The sequence below is a fragment of the Lathamus discolor genome, chromosome 5 (genome assembly GCF_037157495.1).
Source record: "Lathamus discolor isolate bLatDis1 chromosome 5, bLatDis1.hap1, whole genome shotgun sequence".
NCBI lineage: Eukaryota > Metazoa > Chordata > Aves > Psittaciformes > Psittacidae > Lathamus > Lathamus discolor.
This window is the reverse complement of record NC_088888.1, coordinates 99,821,442-99,840,796: the sequence shown is the minus strand read 5'-3', so window position 1 is coordinate 99,840,796 and position 19,355 is coordinate 99,821,442. Positions and strand designations below refer to the sequence as shown.

Here is a 19,355-nt window from a genome sequence, read left to right as displayed (position 1 = left end):
AGAAGGGAGAAAGCTATTGTTATCTTTCCACACAGGAGGTAAACTGGAGCACAGAAATACTAAGTAGCTAATATAAGTGTTAAAAGAAACTTTTGACTGACAAGAGCTAAATACAGATCATGAGACCCTGATACCCTGGCTCACCTGCAGGACTATTCACGCTACTGGTACCATAAGTTACAAAATGCTTTGATGCGCTGCTCTTGCTAAGAAAATAGCAAACCGACAATAATACACACTGAACAAATTTGTTCTGTGTTCAGTAGGGTTCAGGCATAAAATAAACCTCCCCAGGAGTTCAGATCTGAATCCAATAGAGCTGTTATGCAATGCTACAAAGGACCACCAAGAAAAAAAAAATAAAGGTTTTTGATATTTAAACAAGTGGCCTTTTCAAGATCTTTATTTTTTGTCTTCTTCCATTACTTTCCAAAAGTGGTATAATGAGGTCTCTGAGCAAAGTAATTAAGGCTTCTAATTAATAGGGTAAAATCACATTTACATATGGTATCATTCCCAATTTCAATTAATTGCTCTAGACAAGAATTTATTCCAACTCTTTTCTGGACAAGCTGCAAAAATTTTCACTAATTAGTCTTTTTTTTTTTTCCAAACATGATATCCTGACAGAAAAATAGAATTGGTATTATTTCTAGCACCAGGTAGAAACCAAAGTTGAAAGGAAACAATGTGCACACGTCAGATCTTCCACATCTGTCGGTTTAGCTATCCATAACAATTCTGTCATTTTTCAGATACTTATTGAACTGAGAACCTGGATCTGCTCCTAGAAATCACAATGTTTTACCAAGTGATTTAAAACAGAAATTGAATAATTTGTATTTATATAGTTACCTATATCATCACACTTATTGACTTGCCATGAGGTCCCTGGAAACATTCTAAAACCATTTCACAACAAAATAGGATCAGCTCTCTGCACCTGTGGACAAGCTGCCTTTACAGGCAGTTGTTTGTTAAGAAGACATGCTTGTATTTTGAGGGCTCATCCTTTCCGTTTCACAAAATGAGCATGTGACATGCAAAGATGAATTTGTCATTAGGTTTTGTTCTCCATATTCAGGCAATCCTGAATTCATGGATGGAATTTCACTGGTAGGCAGACCAATGTAATAAATACCCTTTTCTGGTACTGCTTATTCAAGACTAACAGATTCATTCACATAACTTAGGTTCTGCACTTAAAATTAACTGAATTTGATTGAAGCCATTATTTCTTAGCTGTGCAGTTTCTCAAAGACAGACAAAGTGACTTCTGATACATTTTTACTCTTGGTTCATGTTCAGCCCAAGATAAAATTCACTAGAATCTGTTACTAAGCAATGGTTGTGGAAGACTGCATAGAAGTTAAGGATCTGCCTGCTTTTTAAACCCTCACAAAGCATCTGTTCCATCTCTGACTGCTGAATATTCTTCAACAATGTGTGCTTAAGCATGTAACTCCTCCCTGATTAACAGGCTAAAACTAGTTTTCTGATCTAAGATAATCACCTTAAATTGCACCGTAGTTAGTGGTGAGAACAGGATATCATCTAAAATGAGATTAATCTACCATTGCCCCATTTAGGTTAAGGGAAGCTTATGAGGTCAGTTTAGGCTGTGGCCTTTAAATTACATAAGATAAATTTGTATTTGAGACTACATCTGTTCCACTACTGTATCCATAAACTAAATAGTGCCAGCCATCTGGACTGTTTAATTACTACGACAGTCCCTGGCACAGCATTGTTTCTGGGCAAACCTCATTTTTCCAAATAGTTTCTGGAAAGATTGTGGTCTACAATGGGCCAGGAACCATCCTTAATAGAAATTCTGCATGCAGTATATCTTGTTTTGGAGGGCAGAAGAATTTAGCGGCATGGATGTGGCCTGTCTATGCCAATTGGCTCAGGGAACAGGTCCCAGCATGGCTCAGCTCACTATTATAGCTGCAGCCTCAGCCTACAGGCCAGTTCTAGAAAAGGACTTAAACAACCCAACCTGTTGAGTACCATAACGATAACCTCCCTTGGCTTGCTCATGACACTCTTCCTCATACAGCCCGATACTGTTGGCCTTCTGTTCCATAAGATCACACTGCTGGCTATTGCTCGCCATCTTGTCAGTCACAATCCCCCAGTCTTTCTCTGCAAGCTGGAGTTTGTCATTAGCACTACAGCAGAGTTTGGGTTATGGCAGTTAAGAATACAGGGTACATAGGGCACAGTTCCACATATATTTAGGCTATCAGCCACCACTATTCTGCTTCTCACAGAACAAATTGTGCTGCTAAAAGCCTATGATGTGGAAGTGTTTGTGCTGCAGTCAATGTTAGTACTTGCTCAGTACAGACCCTTCAGCAGGCAAAGGTACCACACTGCTCAATTTCTCAGTCTCAGTTGTTTTGCTGCCTTACTACAAGCTACGCATATTTGAGCATGACTAGATGTAGAAATGGGTATGAAAAGTGGGCTTTCAACTCTAACAATGAGATGCTTTAAGAGTTCACATACATCCAGGTTTAGGAATTCACATTAAAACAAAAAGTTTATGGAATACAACTTTGGACATAGAAATATAACATTCATTTAAGTTTTATTGCATATGCAATAAAAGTCCCTTGCCTAATGTTTTTGTTGGTTTTGTGTTGGGTTTGTTTTTTTTTTTAATCTCACCTCAATATCATCAATTACAATAAATCAATACTTTTAGTAAATAGAATAGATTCACTAAATAGATTTGGAAGTGGACTTCATAATCCGCATGATACTGATGTCTAGTTTTTGAAAAAAAGAGCCAGACTAAACCCGTTAAACTTTGGCTAATATAGTAGGCAAGAAAGAAGTTTTGAAAGCTTGCTCATTAGTTAAAATTTCATTGGTGACAATATCAGACAGTTTAATGCCTTTTAATTTTTAAATAACTCTCACAAGGGATGAGATCACCTACCCTCCCTTCAAAGTAAACAGCTTCTCTTTCACCCATCTGCAAATGCACTTCCTAAAACAGGGAGGTCAAAAGAGCATAATGCCACATCTCAAGCTACTTAGGGACAGTCAATTAGTATAGATGGTTCAAGAGACTGCATTATATCTATGTATCTTTTATTATATTTACTAAGTATTTTCTTTCTCCCCAGCTTGTACAGTTCTCATTCTGTAATGGAAACTTTCAACATGCAAAATTGCTGCTGCAATACAAGAAAGTTCTACTTACGGAAAGCCTGATCAAGCCTTGCACACAAGATAAGAACATGTTCAGCATCTTTGTCATTGACATGGACAGTGGGATTGAGTGTGCCCTCAGCAAGTTTGCTGATGACACCAAGCTGTGTGGTTCAGTTGATGTCCTGGAGGGAAGGGATGCCATCCAGAGGGACCTTGACATGCTTCTGAGGTGGGCTGATGCCAACCTTATGAAGTTTAACCATGACAAGTGCAAGGTTCTGCACCTGGATCAGAGCAATCCCAGGCACAGCTGCAGGTTGGGCAAAGAGATTCAGAGCAGCGCTGCAGAGAAGGACTTGGAGGTGTTGGTTGATGAGAAAATTAACATGTACTCTCGCAGCCCAGAAAGCCAACCGTATCCTGGGCTGCATCAAAAGGAGTGTGACCAGCAGGCCGAAGGAGCTGATCCTGCCTCTCTGCTCTTGTGAGACCTCACCTGGAGTATTGTGTGCAGTTCTGGTGTCCTCAGCATAAAAAGGACATGGAACTGCTGGAACAAGTCCAGAGGAGGGCCACGAGGATGATCAGAGGACTGGAGAACCTCCCGTATGAAGACAGGCTGGGGAAGTTGGTGCTGTTCAGCTAGGAGAAGAGAAGGCTGCGTGGAGACCTCATAGCAGCCTTCCAGTACCTGAAAGGGGCCTATAGGGGAGGGACTCTTCATCAGGGACTGTAGTGACAGGACAAGGGGTAACGGGTTAAAACTTAAACAGGGGAAGTTTAGATTGGATATAAGGAGGAAGTTCTTTACCATTAGGGTGGTGAGGCACTGGAATCGGTTGCCCAGGGAAGTTGTGAATGCTGCATCCCTGGCGGTATTCAAGTCCAGGTTGGACAGAGCCTTGGGTGACATGGTTTAGTGTGAGGTGTCCCTGCGCATGGGTCCTTTCCAACCCTAACTATTCTATGATTCTATGTCGTAATATTGTGCCACATATGTAACAGGAGCATTATAGTAAGAGCCGAAAAGGACTGCCATGGTTTAACACCAGCTGGCAAATTAGCCCCACCCAGACACACACTCACTCTTCCCAATGTGGAATGGGAGGGAGAATTGGGAAAGGTATAAGTGAGAAAACTCCTGGGTTGGAATAAAAAGAGTTTAATAGGTAAAGCAAAAATGTGCACACAAGCAAAGCAAAACAAGGAAATAATTCACCACTTCCTGTTGTCAGGAACATGTTCAGCCATCTCCAGGAAAGCAGGGCTTCACCACTTGTAACACCATCACTCTGAACATTCCACCCTTCCTTCTTCATCACTCAGCCTTTTATCACTGAGCATGATGTCCTGTGGTATGGAATATCCCTTTGGCAAGTTGGGGTCAGCTGTCCTGGCTGTGTCCCCTTCCAACTCCTTATGCAGCCCCAGCCTACTCGCTGGTGGGGTGTTGAGCAGAAGAGGCCTTGACTCTGTTTAAGCACTGCTCAGCAGTAACTAAAACATCCCTGTATTATCAACACTGTTTCCAGCACAAATCCAAGACATAGCCCCCTACGAGCTACTATGAAAAAATTAACGCTATCGCAGCCAAAACCAGCACAGGACCATATTATAAAACAGTCTCTTAAACAAGGATTAAAATGCAATTTTGATAATGGCCAAGTTCTAGGCATGCAGTTCCATGGTACTTTGGAACTAGCAAGCTCACATACAACTAATAAATTACTGGCACTTACTTTCTTTGAAGCCCAGGTTTTTAAGAAAAAGAGGAGGAAGGCGACCACCCTTGCTTTTCTTTTCAACAATTTCCTCTCTCTGTCTTCCTTCTTTTATTTCATACATTCTTGCCAGCCTTTTAGACCTGGTTCACTGCACCTGATAAATTTGCTTAGAGTGATGCTGTCAACTGAAAAAAAAAAAGAGGCTAGGAGGTGTATGCAAATAAACCATATTTGTTTGCATGGCTTGTAAAATGTGAATGACCTTCTTTCTCTTGTCTTACTTGTATAGCTTGAAAATCAGAAGTGAAAACAAGAATGTAGCAATGGGAAGGTGGAAAAATATTGTAGGTACAGGTGTAACTGATCAAAGAAACTGTCTGTTGCTGACACCAGCTGGCAGTAAGTACAGAAATACTGTTTAAAGCACTATAGATTCTGAAATAACCATGCAAGTGTACAAGTTAGTAGCTGGAGAATATTTATGAAGCAGAATAAGAATTCATTCCTAACCATTGCTGTAATAACTAAGGGATGCTGGAAGACAACTTGACCCAGTAGAGGGTATAAAAATGCCTCTACCTAAGGTGCAGTCTTGGTACCAGGGGTAAATAATAAATACCCTCTGTTATCAGAGGATGCAGAACAGGTTATCTGAAGTCACAGAATTTTTAAATCAATTACATTAGAACATCTTTTGCAGGATGTATTTCTTCCCAGATCGTCTGTAAAAGGGGATGTGTTCTGTCCAGCAACAGGAAGCACCACTCCGCTAGGTTCAGCACTTTAAACCACAACAACCATCTTTTGCATTTGTTTTACACTGTTAAGCTGAAGTAACTGGCAAATATTATCCGCCATCTACTACTTTGTTTCAGTGAATTATAAAATGTACAGAAGCACAGACATAGCAATGATTAATAGTTAGCCTTGTTTCAGTGAACACAGATCCTGGTATGCTGAAGTAGAATAATATCAATGCCACCTGGGTAGGTTTCCTCACATCATTAACACCAGTGGAGGAGTGGGATGTTATTAACACTTCAGAGGAGGAACTACATTTCTTTTTTGGTAGTAGAGGCAACAAATTTTGGGATTTATCTACCAGCATATGTAAAACTAGCTGTTTATCTTATATTCTTGGTGTTTCACACTGAAGTTTAATTATTATGTACCATGCCCTTTTTGCTGTGATTCTGTAACCTGCTCCTTTATTTTAAGGTGAATATTATGAGGCATTTGACTGCAACAAGCTTACAACTGATAAAGCTAGCCTTTTTGTCTGTGGCTCTTCACATCATGACTCAGTGGCACAACAGGCTTTATCCTATATTTACTGGCATTGTCCTATGCTCCATTTCATTTGCAAAAACAGAGGCTTTGGACAGCAACTAATCCCTCTACTGCCGTTGGGAAGATGTAGTTTTTTCATTCCTGTTATGTTTTGAACGCTAGTAATTAGCCAGTTATGCATCAGTTTAAGATTTATGTATCTACTTTCATCTGGTGCTAATCTAATTTTAATGTTGTGTGTCTAGGAGAAGTACGGGTTTGTATCACCATATTCAATCCTCACACCATTTGTCTTGTGGGCACATTGCTCATGAGAGACTTGTTTTGTAAATTAAGTCAAGAAAAACAAATACTTATTTAGGAAGGAAGGAAGGACAAGAAACAGTGCTAATATTTAAACATAACTGGAAAGTATAAATTAAAATTTTGAAAGAAAAATTCTGTTTATCTGTAGAAAAATAATGGTAGTCCATCATTTGCTCAACCGCAACTGGAACTTGGAACATCTGGCACACGTCTGCAATCTGATCTAGAAAATTAGAACTGAAGACATCCAGTGTAATGCAATTCTATTGTCAAATATCTATTTGGCACTGTATATAAATAATTCTATGTATGACTTTGTATTTATATATAATATGTATAACTAAAAATATGTAGTATCCCTTTCAAAAGTACTGGTCTACAATGTCTGTAGAAACACACATCTGATGCATAGGTATTTTTGACATTTTTATTTTGCTTCCTCAGATTCCTCAGAGGGAAAGAACAGAACAGCTCTTTTTGATGTTTTGAGCCCTTTCCTACTTTCTGTTTCAAACCAGATATGTTATTTACCCATTTGCTAAGAAGCTTTTACAACCTTGTCTCCCTTAATAAACAAAAGACTTTACTAGAGCCAACTGGAAAGACTGAGCAGTGGGGATGACATCTGGTCACTGTCTAATTTTCATGCAGCTGTAGCAGAGAATTTTCTATCACAACTGACATATTCTTTGTGTTAAGTTTCAGCAGAAAGCTAGCAGAAGGAAGGTGGGAGATGAAAAGTGGGGAACAGCCAAACATAAATAGAGGAAAACCAGTTCCAGTCCTCAAGATTCAAAACAGTAAAACCTTTCTATCCAGACTTATAACACAAAATTGAAACAGGGACCTTGCTCATTCCTCTTATAGAACACAAAAAATTTGCTCTTCTGTAATTGCCTTTAACAAAAAACCTGTGCCATCCTGTCAGTCTGGGAAAATAAACTGCTATGGAGCATTCTGCCCTCTTCCTTTTTTATAGTTTGTTCTTTTATTTTTTCACCTATGACTGCAAACTTCAAGTGATGTGAAATATGTGACTCTGAAAGTAACACGGGAATAATATTTTTGGTGATTGGCTTAAGAGAGAAAATAAAATAGGAGCACTGTGAGTCAAGGCCAGCTCCCTGTTCTAGGGGACTACTCTTCTCCGTAGTACAAGCAGCATTTCTACAAGCTTTATTTCTTTTTCAAGAGAGTACAAGGGGTCAGCAGAAACCAGTACATAATGTTAAGCTGCATTTCAAAACCTCAGACTTCTTAAAGATTCATCATTTGTGTGGAAACTTTAGTTCCCTCTAGCAACATTATACATCACTGGCTAAGACAGCAGCAAACTGCCAAAGGTACTGAACAAATGCAGCATTAAGGGTGCTGTATATTTACACCTTTCACTATGGGGAAAATCAATGCTGACAACTCTTCTTTCAGAGGCCAGAAATTCCTCTGAAAATGCTTTTAGTGCAGGTCCCCAAAGACTGCGCAATTACTTATATCTTTTGTACATTTGAGAGTGATGGGTATTCCTATTAGTGGGTCAGGAGAGGAAGCAACGCTGTATTTTCTAGGGTAACTGGCAAGTGTACTGATTGCTTCTGACCACCTGAGGAGAAAAAAGACTGGATTTGTGACACTATTGAGTAACAAGCAAAAAGATATGACTATGAATTGCCAGAAAAATAAAGGCTTTAACTCTCCCCACACACAAATGCACTCACCTCCCATAGTGCAGCTATAGAGCTCAGGGAAAAAGAGATTATGATGATGAGTATAGGAGGTGGGAGTCCTCAGGCTGATCCTGACTCATATTCCAGAAGTATGAGCATCAGCTGAATAACAGCAAAGCTGGACTTCGATGTCAGGGAGTTCAGCTTCATGGGCGTATAGATGGAGCCATGATGACCCCTCCAGCTTCAGGGTTCCTGCACCAGCTTCTCTCCTCCTTCCACATAAAAGCACTAGGACTGAAGGTATGAGTTAAAATGAGAAAACATCCCATCATCATTCCTTGCATGCCCACGCATACATTCAGGGACTTGCCATTTGTATCCCACCTTGGTACCTGAGTAGCTCAAACTAATCCATAATTTTGAGGTAGAGTCCCTGCGACTGGTTCAAATGATTGTACATTTCAGCTGCTCATTTGTTCTCTTGTGATTTCTAACCAACATTTATCTTGATATCCCTTTGGCAATCCTACTCTTTCTATCCAGTATGATTTTATGCAGGCTTGTGTAAGCATATGGTATTCTACATCTGATCTCTGATGATTAACCATGCTTTCATTTGCATTTTACTTGTTTCAGGACAATGTGTGAATTTCTAGTTTGTCCAAATAAGATTATGAGATTGTGCAGTACCAGAGATACAATGTAGTTACATTAATGATGTGTGTGCTGGGAGTGGGGAGGGTATTAAGATAATTCTCCCTATGGAGAAGAGATCATAATCATGAAGCTTCTTGTTGATGCCCGATCTTTTTTCTTGCCTCCCTTTGCTAGACTAGAGGGAGCAAAAGGCAAATTCACAGCCATGAAATGTTTATTATTCTCTTGCAATTTCTGGTTGCAATTGGCAAATATACAAGTGAAAATAACATTATTTTGGCATTCCACTCGAGAATTAAACAATTAGACAGGCTTTTTACTGTACTTAGAGAAATTCTGACTCTTCTGGGAAACAGGGAAAAGTGCATAATAGAATATAAAGAAATATATAGTATGTGTACATATATTTATATGGTGCATGTATTTTATGTATATTTTTTAAAAGCATACAAAATTTTTGGTTCTGATTTAGATCCTAGTCCTTTCTGTTTCAGTCAGGGAGATGTCAGTAATATTGCATATTAATGTTACAGAATTTATTGGAAAATAGTCTGGTTTATGTAGATACTGTTGTTTTCCATGAGTACAAGTACCTATTTTTTTCTATTAATAAATGCTAGTTCTCAGATCATTATTCCCATCTCTTCTTAACTATTGAGACTTGGATCAATCCTTCTAATTGCCCATGTTCATGCTCTTCATAAAAGGCAAATCCAGTGTTGTCAGATGTCCCTGTGATTTTGATGACTCTTGGTTTCTTCTCCCATTCACTCACACTCAGCTGTGAAGGATGTAGATGACCTTAGCAGATAATGGATACCTCCTCAGTGGCATCGGTTACTGAGCTGCGGTGCTCCCTGGAGTTGCATCTGATTTTTTGCACACTGATGAGGACAGTCTTGGCTTGCTTTAGCGTCTTGATTCCTTGGTCATAAATCTGAGCACTCAAGGCATCATGAGCCTCTACCTCATTATTGGAGATATATGGTACTGACACCTGTAAGAACATATATTCACCTAATAAGGCTCAGCACATGCAGAATTCCACAGATGTAAGAAGTAATCTGCAGAAGTTTCCAGTATTTGGTTACAGCTGTCTTTTCTCTCCTCCCACTCTGCAGCATGTAATACAAGTTTATTTATAGTCCAGGAAAATAAAGATTATGAAAATAACTCATCTGGAAGAAGGTGTTTTTTTTATTATTTTTTTATTTAAAGGATGTTGCAAAGCTCCTTTTGCCTGGAAATCGCTGTGATGTTGCTGTGTGTGCATATTATTTACAGCAGATTTGTCACAAGAAGTAAAAAGCTTATATTGCTCCGTAAAGTGCGTAAGTATATCCTAAAGACACTGAGTGGTATTTGTCACAAATATGCGCTGTCAAGAAAGGCATCTCAACACAAAGGAACAGGAGCAGTTGTGCTAAATCTTTTGTGGTACATGTACATCCTGTCATTTGTTACGGAGAAATAAAACTACACAAAAGTTCAACTCTAGCAGGCAGCAATGAACTGTCAGGACTGGAGACACTCTGAATGAATGAAGTCCTTCTTGTTTTGTGAGTTACTTCTCTGTGTGCTGTTAGTTTACTGAACAAATCTGACAAAGATTGATGTGACTTACTGGCTGTGGAGCCCTTCTGAAACGTTGTTCTGTCTCTTTCAGGAGGAAGCTTGCAATCAGGCAAATTGCTCCATGTATTTAGCAAGGTGTAACATGCTTTACTGATATCTGATGTACAACTGCATGTTTCTCCAGGTCCATTCCTTCAATGCCTTATTTCAGAATGACTTAATTTTATTTGCTGTTTAAAGTCCTAAAGAAGGTTAAAGAAATGTAAAGACTGTTCTTTAAGCATATAGTCATTTTAAAAGTGAGAACAATTTCCTTTGCTTTCAATGGCACAATTCATGTATCTAATGTTATATGTACTCTTCCTCATCTGGACCTTTTTGTGAGCATTCTTCAATTTTCACTGAAGCTAGTGTGAACTTTTACATTAAATTTGATAAAGCTTTGGATAAAGCCTTACATATTCATACAAGGAAATTAAAGTCTACTAACTGCAAAGCTTTCAAAGTAGGAGTAGTGCTTGTATAGTGGATCTACTTTGTGTTAATTATCAGTCTCAGCAAATTTATGTTAAAGGCTTGATACAAATAATGAGTCAAATAATAGGGTTTTTATCTCAGGAAAGAGTGTGAAATTAAGCCCAAATTTAGATCCCCTGTCTCTGGAAGACAGTATTTAAATATGTGTCTCAAACTGCCTGAAAAGCTGAAGAAACAGTCTCATTTGTGAAATCTGAAAAGAGATGAAATCTTATTAGGCTTTGATTGATAGTACACTAGTCAGTTCATCTTATATTAGTTTTGCTGAGTTAGAAAACTCACATCTTGTAACTTGATTCCATTATCAGTGCAATACTACAGGGCAGTCATCTTTGATACTGACATTAAAAAATGCCATGTGATGAAATATGTACCGAACATTGTGATTGTGAATCTTTTTTTATAAAGGCATTTTTGTTCTATTAAACAAATTAACCGTAATTCAGATATCTGCATGTAAAAAAAAAAAAAAAGAAAAAAAAATTCAAATGATGGCAGATAACTAAATAAATTAACTCAGTATTATAAGCTTTTAGACCAAATTTTGGTTACAGAGAAATTGGAAAACATTACTTTTGGCTCCAGTATATATTTTGCAGCCTAAACTCATCTTATGTTACAAATAAAAATTGTTCTTTATTTACTGAGAGTTTATTTTACTTGTAAAGAATTCATACAAAGACCTTTCTGTACATCTCCCATGAAAACAAATTTTCTCTTTTGGGTAAAATTAACACTTCCTTTCAAGTTTCAAAATATTAAAAAAGTTATTTTCATAGAGGAAAATTCTATAAATCACAAAGTAACCGTTATTTTTATTTAGAATATATGGTTACTAGTTTTCTAGTTTGACATTTAACTTATACCATCATGGAAAAATCTTACTTATTTATCTAAGCTGTACAGCAACTTAAAAATCTCTTAAACTGTTGTCTTACAGTACTGTGTTTCTTCATTCAGTCTATGTACTGCCTGAGGAAGCTAGAATTAGATATACTATCACTGTATAAGATAAGGTTACTACAATATATTTTACAATTTTTTTCTCAAAACCAAATAGCAAGAAGTATTTGTTTTCTTTAGATTTACAATGATACATTTATTAACATTTTCTTTATCACATATTTACTCCTGGAGGCTACATTTTTTTTAATCAAGATAATTTTTATTAACAATATAGTCGCAAAATCATATTTGCAAATGTTTTTAGCATATTTCTGTTTGATTTCAAGAATTGTAAAGTAATGAGAATCTAAGTATATTGATACATTTAAATCCATTTATTTGGACCCAGTTAACTGCTTGAACACAGAAACATACAGAAAATATTGAAATAAATAAACAATAATAAAACAAATGTAGTCTGAAAAGGAAACTTGACAAAGATGTATATTGTAACAGTGGGGTTGCCTGTACTTTGAAGAAGGCCTTGTATAAAGGACATAATTTCCACTTGTTTGAAGAGACATAATAGCAAAACCTACTAATTTATGAAAAATGTGTTACAAGCACATATTTATTAATGTTATATTAGATACATAACAAGGAGACAGCAAGTGATTGAAATAAGCAAGCCAGTCCTATGCAAAGGGGGCCAGCAAAAGATTCTATAGAGGAAGGCAAACTATTTCAGGCAATCCATAGTAGGAAAATACTCTATGGCGATTTGCAATTACCAAGACCAGGTTATTCTGGCTTCGCAACACACTGGGAAACAGAACCACAAGAAATCTAATAAGTTTAATTCATTTTGATATTATTTGCTGACTCTACAGCTGGTTTCAATCATGAAGGACCATTTCATGAATATTACTGCTGTGAAATTTTAATATTTAGGCAGTAGTTGTGAAATGTAGGCACTCACTCTTATAGGCATCTAATGTTTTGTCTCAACAATTTTAAATATATTCATGCCTTTCTTTCTCAAAATTAACAGTAAATAATGAAAAATAATATTTAATGTTGATAGGAAGTCTGACAGGTTTTTATGAATTCTCATGCAGGTTTGTTTACACAATCAAACAAAGTGTTTTGGGTCAGATTAACTGCATTTACTCCATAACTTTTTTGACATGCAACAAAAAAAAACAAAGACAAATGACTATAAGCCAAAGAGGCACCAATATGAAACTGTGTGTAAATCATCTCCCATAAAATGTTGCATTGTCTGGTTAATGTTTTTTGTCTTTTTTCTGCCATTTTGAAACTTCTGACAGTCCAACCGTATTCATCCCACCAAAAGATTATTTATCGCTGATCAATCTTCTTTTTTATTCTAAAAAAGGCATGATTACATATTAAATAGTGCCAAACGGATCTCAAATCTCTTTGGGGTTAACTTACATACATGATTTAGTACATGCAGCAGTACACTTAGGTCCCACCACAGTAACAAAGATGCAACATTTCATAAATTCCTGCTCCCAATTAGATATTTTCCTGTACTCACAAATTAATTTTCCCTTAATGAGCAAGAGATGGATTGGAGAGGAAATTAAGGTGTGCCAAATTAGAAACATTTATTAGATATATTCCTTGAGTTTTTGATTTGATGCCCTTTGAACTACATTTAGAAAATCTAAGGAAAAGTCTAAACTTAATGCTATAATAATGTCTTCAGAAATAACCTGCCTTATATCAGATAACCTTAACAATTTTGAAAAAAAAGCAAGATAAATGTTATAAACCTAAAATCTACAGTGCTGCTGTCAGGGTCCAATTGGACAAAAAAAAAAAAACCCAGTGCTGGACCCTGTTTCAGTTCGTGATCTCAAGAGTGAAATTAAGACACAAACAAGGTCAAGTACCGTAATTGGACAGCTTGTTTATTACAAATTACAAAAAGACAGTTATTATGAAAAGAGGAATGATTGTAATAAAGGGGATAGTGGTAGGACAGATTGGAAAAAAGGTAGAAAAGGAAGCAAGAATTCGGGATGCTGAAAGAGAGGGAGAGAGAGATAGTCACCACCATGGATCCAGTGGTGTTCCAGGGATCCATTGTCATTGTCGGTGGTGGTGGAAGTTCTTCAAGTTTCATAGTCTCGTAGTATCTGAGCAGAGCGTCCCCCAAGAGTCCATCAGCAATGGGTGTCCTTGTGGAGGTGTCCTTCTGGAGTCCCTTTGAAGGTACCCCATGAAGTGTGTCTTGTGGTGTTGCCCTCATGGTGGTGTATCATGGAAGGGGTCCCCCAGGGTCAGTTTCCCTGATCTTGCATCCATCTCTTTGACACAAGTGTGTCTGCAGCAATTCTTGGGATAATAGCTCACACCAATCCTCAAAGTAATGGAGGGAAGAGTCTTATCTCAGCTCTTTCCCACTCATCTCTCAGGCGATGGATATTGGAGTCTTATCTCAGCTCCTCCCACCCATCTCTGAGACAAAAAACAAGTGGATTTCTATCTCAGCTTCTCAGACCAATCTTAGAGACAATGGACAGTGGAGTCTGATTTCAGATCAGTCTCTCACAGTTGCTCCAACAAAATGTTGCCTTATCTATTTTAAGTATTTCCTTTTTTACTCTTCAATAAGAAAATTTAAACATCAGAGAATTAAAGACTGATAATACAGCCTATTTTAGGTAGTAATCTACTTCACGACATGGTTATTTTTGAGAGTCTTACGCAGACACCCATTTAGTCTTATGACACATTTACTTCAAGACACTAGGTTATTGAACGAAAATATATGTAATTTCTTCACAAGTTCCACAATTTGGGTGTCACATTAGACACATGGTGTCAGTTTAGTCTGTCATACATTAGTCTTCCTTTACACTTGTGTATAAATAGATATGTAAGAGGTTGTGTATTTGAAAAAGATGTAAATGTCAGGAAAAAAATCAACTAGTTGTTCCCAGAGAACATCAGTGCAATGCAAGAGCAATCAGTGATCAGTCCTCTTACATGCCCCATTTTGCCCTCCAGAGTGAGCAGAGGGTCCATAGAGCTCCTTTGTCACTGGCCTGTTCTTCAGTGAATGTTTATTGTCGAAAGTAGCACAGACTGAAAAGGCCCTTGCATTTCTTATGACAACATTGACAGATTTCCTAAATGTTACACCTCAGATAGACAGCCATCTAAACACAGTGTAAGAACTTGAAGAGTGTGATGGTTTCAATTCGAAGTGCCACCTTTAACAAGCTATTTAAGATGTAAGACATATTAATCAGGAAAATGGGATGCTTTAAACACTATTCAATTATTTGAAGTATTATCATAGTGGAAACAATAAATATGTAAACCTTAAACAGAAATTTACTTTGTTTTTATTTCAATAGTCTAGTTATAATCTCAGAATAGCAACATGCTAAAAGAAATTTGATCTGATGATAAGCATCCACTGTGACATAGGTGCTTATAGGCAGGTTTTCGATACTCTGGTTTCACAGGGCGGCTCAAAAAAGCTGCACGTCAGGGGAGCTGTGATAAATTTATACCTAACCATGTAACTCCATATGCATTTTATTAGGCTTACAAGCCATTGATGAAGTGTCTTGAGTAGTGAACCACATAGTGTCATAATTATCTCGGTCTTTCTCAGTCTTCTGCTGCTTGGGGTAATCTACAAGGCCATTGTAGTTGGCTTGCCTTCTAAAAAATCATTTAATATGCCTTGTTTATTATAATGTACCAGAGAAATGGCCTAGTCAGCATATTTGATTTCTTACAAACACAATGCATATGAATAAGCTTCAAATAATAACTAGATCCCATAAAACACAATAATTAACTCTTCTACACATGGTTGTTTCTATGAAATGACTATTTATATCATAAAAATAGGGTAGCCATTATTGTAGGGACTGAAGACTTTCACAAATATGCTCACAAAGTTGTAAAGGAGGCAGTCTGAGAGAAAGGCAGTAAAGAAGAACGAGCCTACAGTCTGGAAAAGATGAACGTGATAATCAAAAGGTGCACAGTTACATGAAGTGAGTGATGTACAGTGGCCATTTTTAACAGCAGATATCATAATTAGATCATATGCTTTAGGAGAGAAAATCATGGTATGGGCAAGAAAAAAAAACAAACCACAAATAATCCTATAAATTCATTAGGCTAATATTAGAGACAAAAAGTGTGAAAACTGAAAAAAACAAAAATGAAGGATTCTGGAAAACACAGCTCAGGAATGTGAAAAATAATAGGGCCACAAAGATGATCAGCTGGGTGTATTCAGCCTGGAGAAGAGAAGGTTCTGGGAAGATCTTAGAGCAATTTCCTGTACCTAAAGGGGCCCACAGGAAAGCTGGAGAGGGACTTTTCAGAAGGGCATGTACAGATAGAACAGGGGGAAATGGCTTTAAACTGACAGAGGGGAGATTTATATTAGATATTTGGAAGACATTATTTCCTGCTGGGGTGGTGAGGCATTGGAACAGGTTGCAAAAGAAGTTGTTGATGGAAGTGTTCAGAGTCAGGTTGGACAGGGCTTTGAGGAACCTGGTCTCCCATCTTGCTCAGCAGGTGTGGAGGGAGGTGATCTTTTACAACACTCTGCACGATTCGCATTAGAAACCACAGGCTCTCCAGATATTAAAAACTGAAATAACAACAATTAATTTTATTGTGAGCTTCACTAATACTGCATTGGGAGGAACAAAAGTCTTGGCAGGTTCTTATTCTCATAAAAGACACAAAGTAAAAAAGAAAAAGGAGAAAAGAAAGAAAAAATGAAGGAAAGAAAACAAAGAAATAGGCTCACCACACCGTGGATCCAGCGACATCTTCTTGGTCAGCTACAGCTTTTTAAGTTCTTGTGATCCTTTCAGTGACTCTGCTGTAGTCCAAGGTGGAGGGATGCACCACGTGGCTGAATGACCGCTTCCCTTTTCTTAGTGTCAGGCTCTCTGGCACCCTCGCACAGGTGAGACTCGTTCTCAGGGGTACCAGGTAAACCCCAGATCCAGATCACATTGTGCCCTGACCAGTATCGAGCTTGCTGTGCTGCTGTCTCAGGGCGGTTTCTTGTTGCCAGGGGTTTGATGTTCGCTGCTTCAGGGCACATAACAGGGGAAAAGATCCCCCACCTTGGTGGAGCCAATCCCTGCTCTGCCCCTGGCCGTTTGCCTGAGCGGTAAGGAGCTGTCATTTCCTTCTTTCTTCAGAGTTTTTTTGAGACAAACACAAAAAGGGTTTCTTGACTATCACACCTGGTCTAGTGGAAGGTGTCCCTGCCTGTGGCAGTGGGGTTGGAACTAGATGAGCTTTAAGGTCCTTTTCAATTCAAACCATTTCATCATTCTATGAATCTGTGATTCTATGATTAAATAAACAAACAAAAAAGCCCCAAACAAACAAAACAAAGACCATGCCTGTTAGAAAACAGAAACCAAAAGACATGAAGAAGAATTTGTTTCTAGCTGTGGTGTTTAAAGCAGAAAAGTTTGCTGGAAGAAGTATTAGATTGTACAAATTACAATAACTGGTATAACTGAAAAAAGTTCACAAGCTATTAGATTGTATAAGAAGTATAAGAATGTTGGATGTGATTATACTTTTGGAAAATCATCCTATGCCCTGGGGTTCAGGAACAAAAAAAAAAAAGCAGAAAAAAAATGAGGCCCACTTCCATATAGACAACTCTCACAATGTCATGACACAGTTCAAACCCTAATCTCAGAACCAAAGGCTTTATCCTGCCCCAGGTGAAGTTTCATCTTGACATAGTTTGCTGTCAAATGTGGAATAGGAACTGCTGAAGCATGAAAACTGACATTTAATCCTTTATCGTAAATGGTTCTTGCCTGCAAGCCGTCTACAAAGGAGTTGTGAAGCAGAAACATGATAAAGGAAGGATCAGTTTGTCTTCCAAATGATAATTTCACAAGCCAAATCAACAGACCAAAGAGACAGATATGAAAATTAGGCAATATACCTAATTGTTCATTTATCATTACATACCATGACATATCATGACGTACCTCTGAAGATTGGTCATGTGGATGCTCACATCCCCAAAAATCACACCACTGAAAAACACCGAAACAACAGATGGAAGTGGCTGAAGGGATCTGGACTGGAAACAAGACTCAGTTATTTGTAGCTCGATGGGCAAAAAAAACATTGGGACATGTAGGGAGAGATGCAGCATACCAACGGGCTCACAAACTAGGAACAGACCTGACCATGGAGGCCATCACACAGCTCATCCATGAATATGAAATATGTGCCACAATCAAACAAACAATGCAGTAAAGTCTCCCTCGATTAGAGAGAGACTGGGCTTTTGATATGGAGAGCGCATGAAAGACTGAAAAGTCTTTGATTAGAGTAAGTGCTACTTAGCAACAACTAGAGCATGGGTGTGGTTTTAGCATTATTCTCAGCCTAAAGCCAAACCACTGCACTGTACCAGCTACTAGGAAGAAAATTAACTGTCCCAGCCAGACTAAAGACAGATGTGGAACTCTGGTGTTTGAGTCAAGGGAATTTAACTTTGGAGTAAAAATAATCTGTGATATGAGTTGAATGCTGTAGGAAATAATGTTGCAGGAACAATCTGAACCAACGCAGAATGAGTTTTGCAATGAACTGGGCAAGTGAACCCAAATCAAGCTCGTGTTGTCACCCAACACTTGAAAATCTTGCTTCAACTGTGCTGATCACTCATCTTGACAGATGGGGCCCAAGTGATAGCCTGCTTTTATAAATACTCACAGGAGTTGTGGAAACCCATGGAATGGGAGAATAATACCTATTTGTTAAGGGGCAAGGGTAATAAGAATGTATAAATCTGTATGTTGGAAACAAAGGTTGTTTAAGTATGTAGTAAAAGTTGTAAATATTGTTAAGAAGGGGCTTCAACTATGAGAAATAGGTACAGTGGGATGTATTCCATTACATATTCCTCATTCACCACACACTGGGCTGCACAAAGGACTGTTTCCCTGACCGGGAATCGAACCCGGGCCGTGGCGGTGAGAGCGCCAAATCCTGACCACTAGACCACCAGGGAATATGAAGATTTGATTAAAATAGATTAGATTAGATTAGATTAGATTAGATTAGATTAGATTAGATTACTGGGCTATCAATCTCTCAGGGAGAGATCAATCTCACCTAAAACAGAATCAAGCTAAGTCTTGGGGCTTTTTTGAGATATCAGTCCTTCATACTGAATCTGTATGGATCTAGAGGAGCTGTCTTCTTTGGAGTGTTTCATGTGTCATAACTCAAGTGCTAAGCTTCTGAGAGGAATCTTTTCAATCTCTCTCAGCCTTTAAAAATATATCTACATATGTATATGCTCATGAGAAGGCAGAAGCCATGCAGAACTCTTGATTCTCTTTTCACATTTCTGACAAGGAACAGTCAGAGACATTATTTTCTTCCCTGTTGAATTTTAAGAAGTATTATGACTGTGAAGATTGTAAAAAAAAAGATAACCCATGTTTTCCCTCCCTGCTATCAGTCAATATCTCACTTC

The 19,355-nt window shown here is 38.0% G+C and overlaps 1 non-coding gene across 1 annotated transcript; it reads right to left on the bottom strand.

The window, feature by feature from the left end:
- Positions 1 to 18,812: 18,812 nt before the first annotated feature.
- On the bottom strand, positions 18,813 to 18,884 carry TRNAE-CUC (transfer RNA glutamic acid (anticodon CUC)). Its single transcript has one exon. It is a non-coding gene; the product is annotated as a tRNA-Glu (tRNA).
- Positions 18,885 to 19,355: the final 471 nt, after the last annotated feature.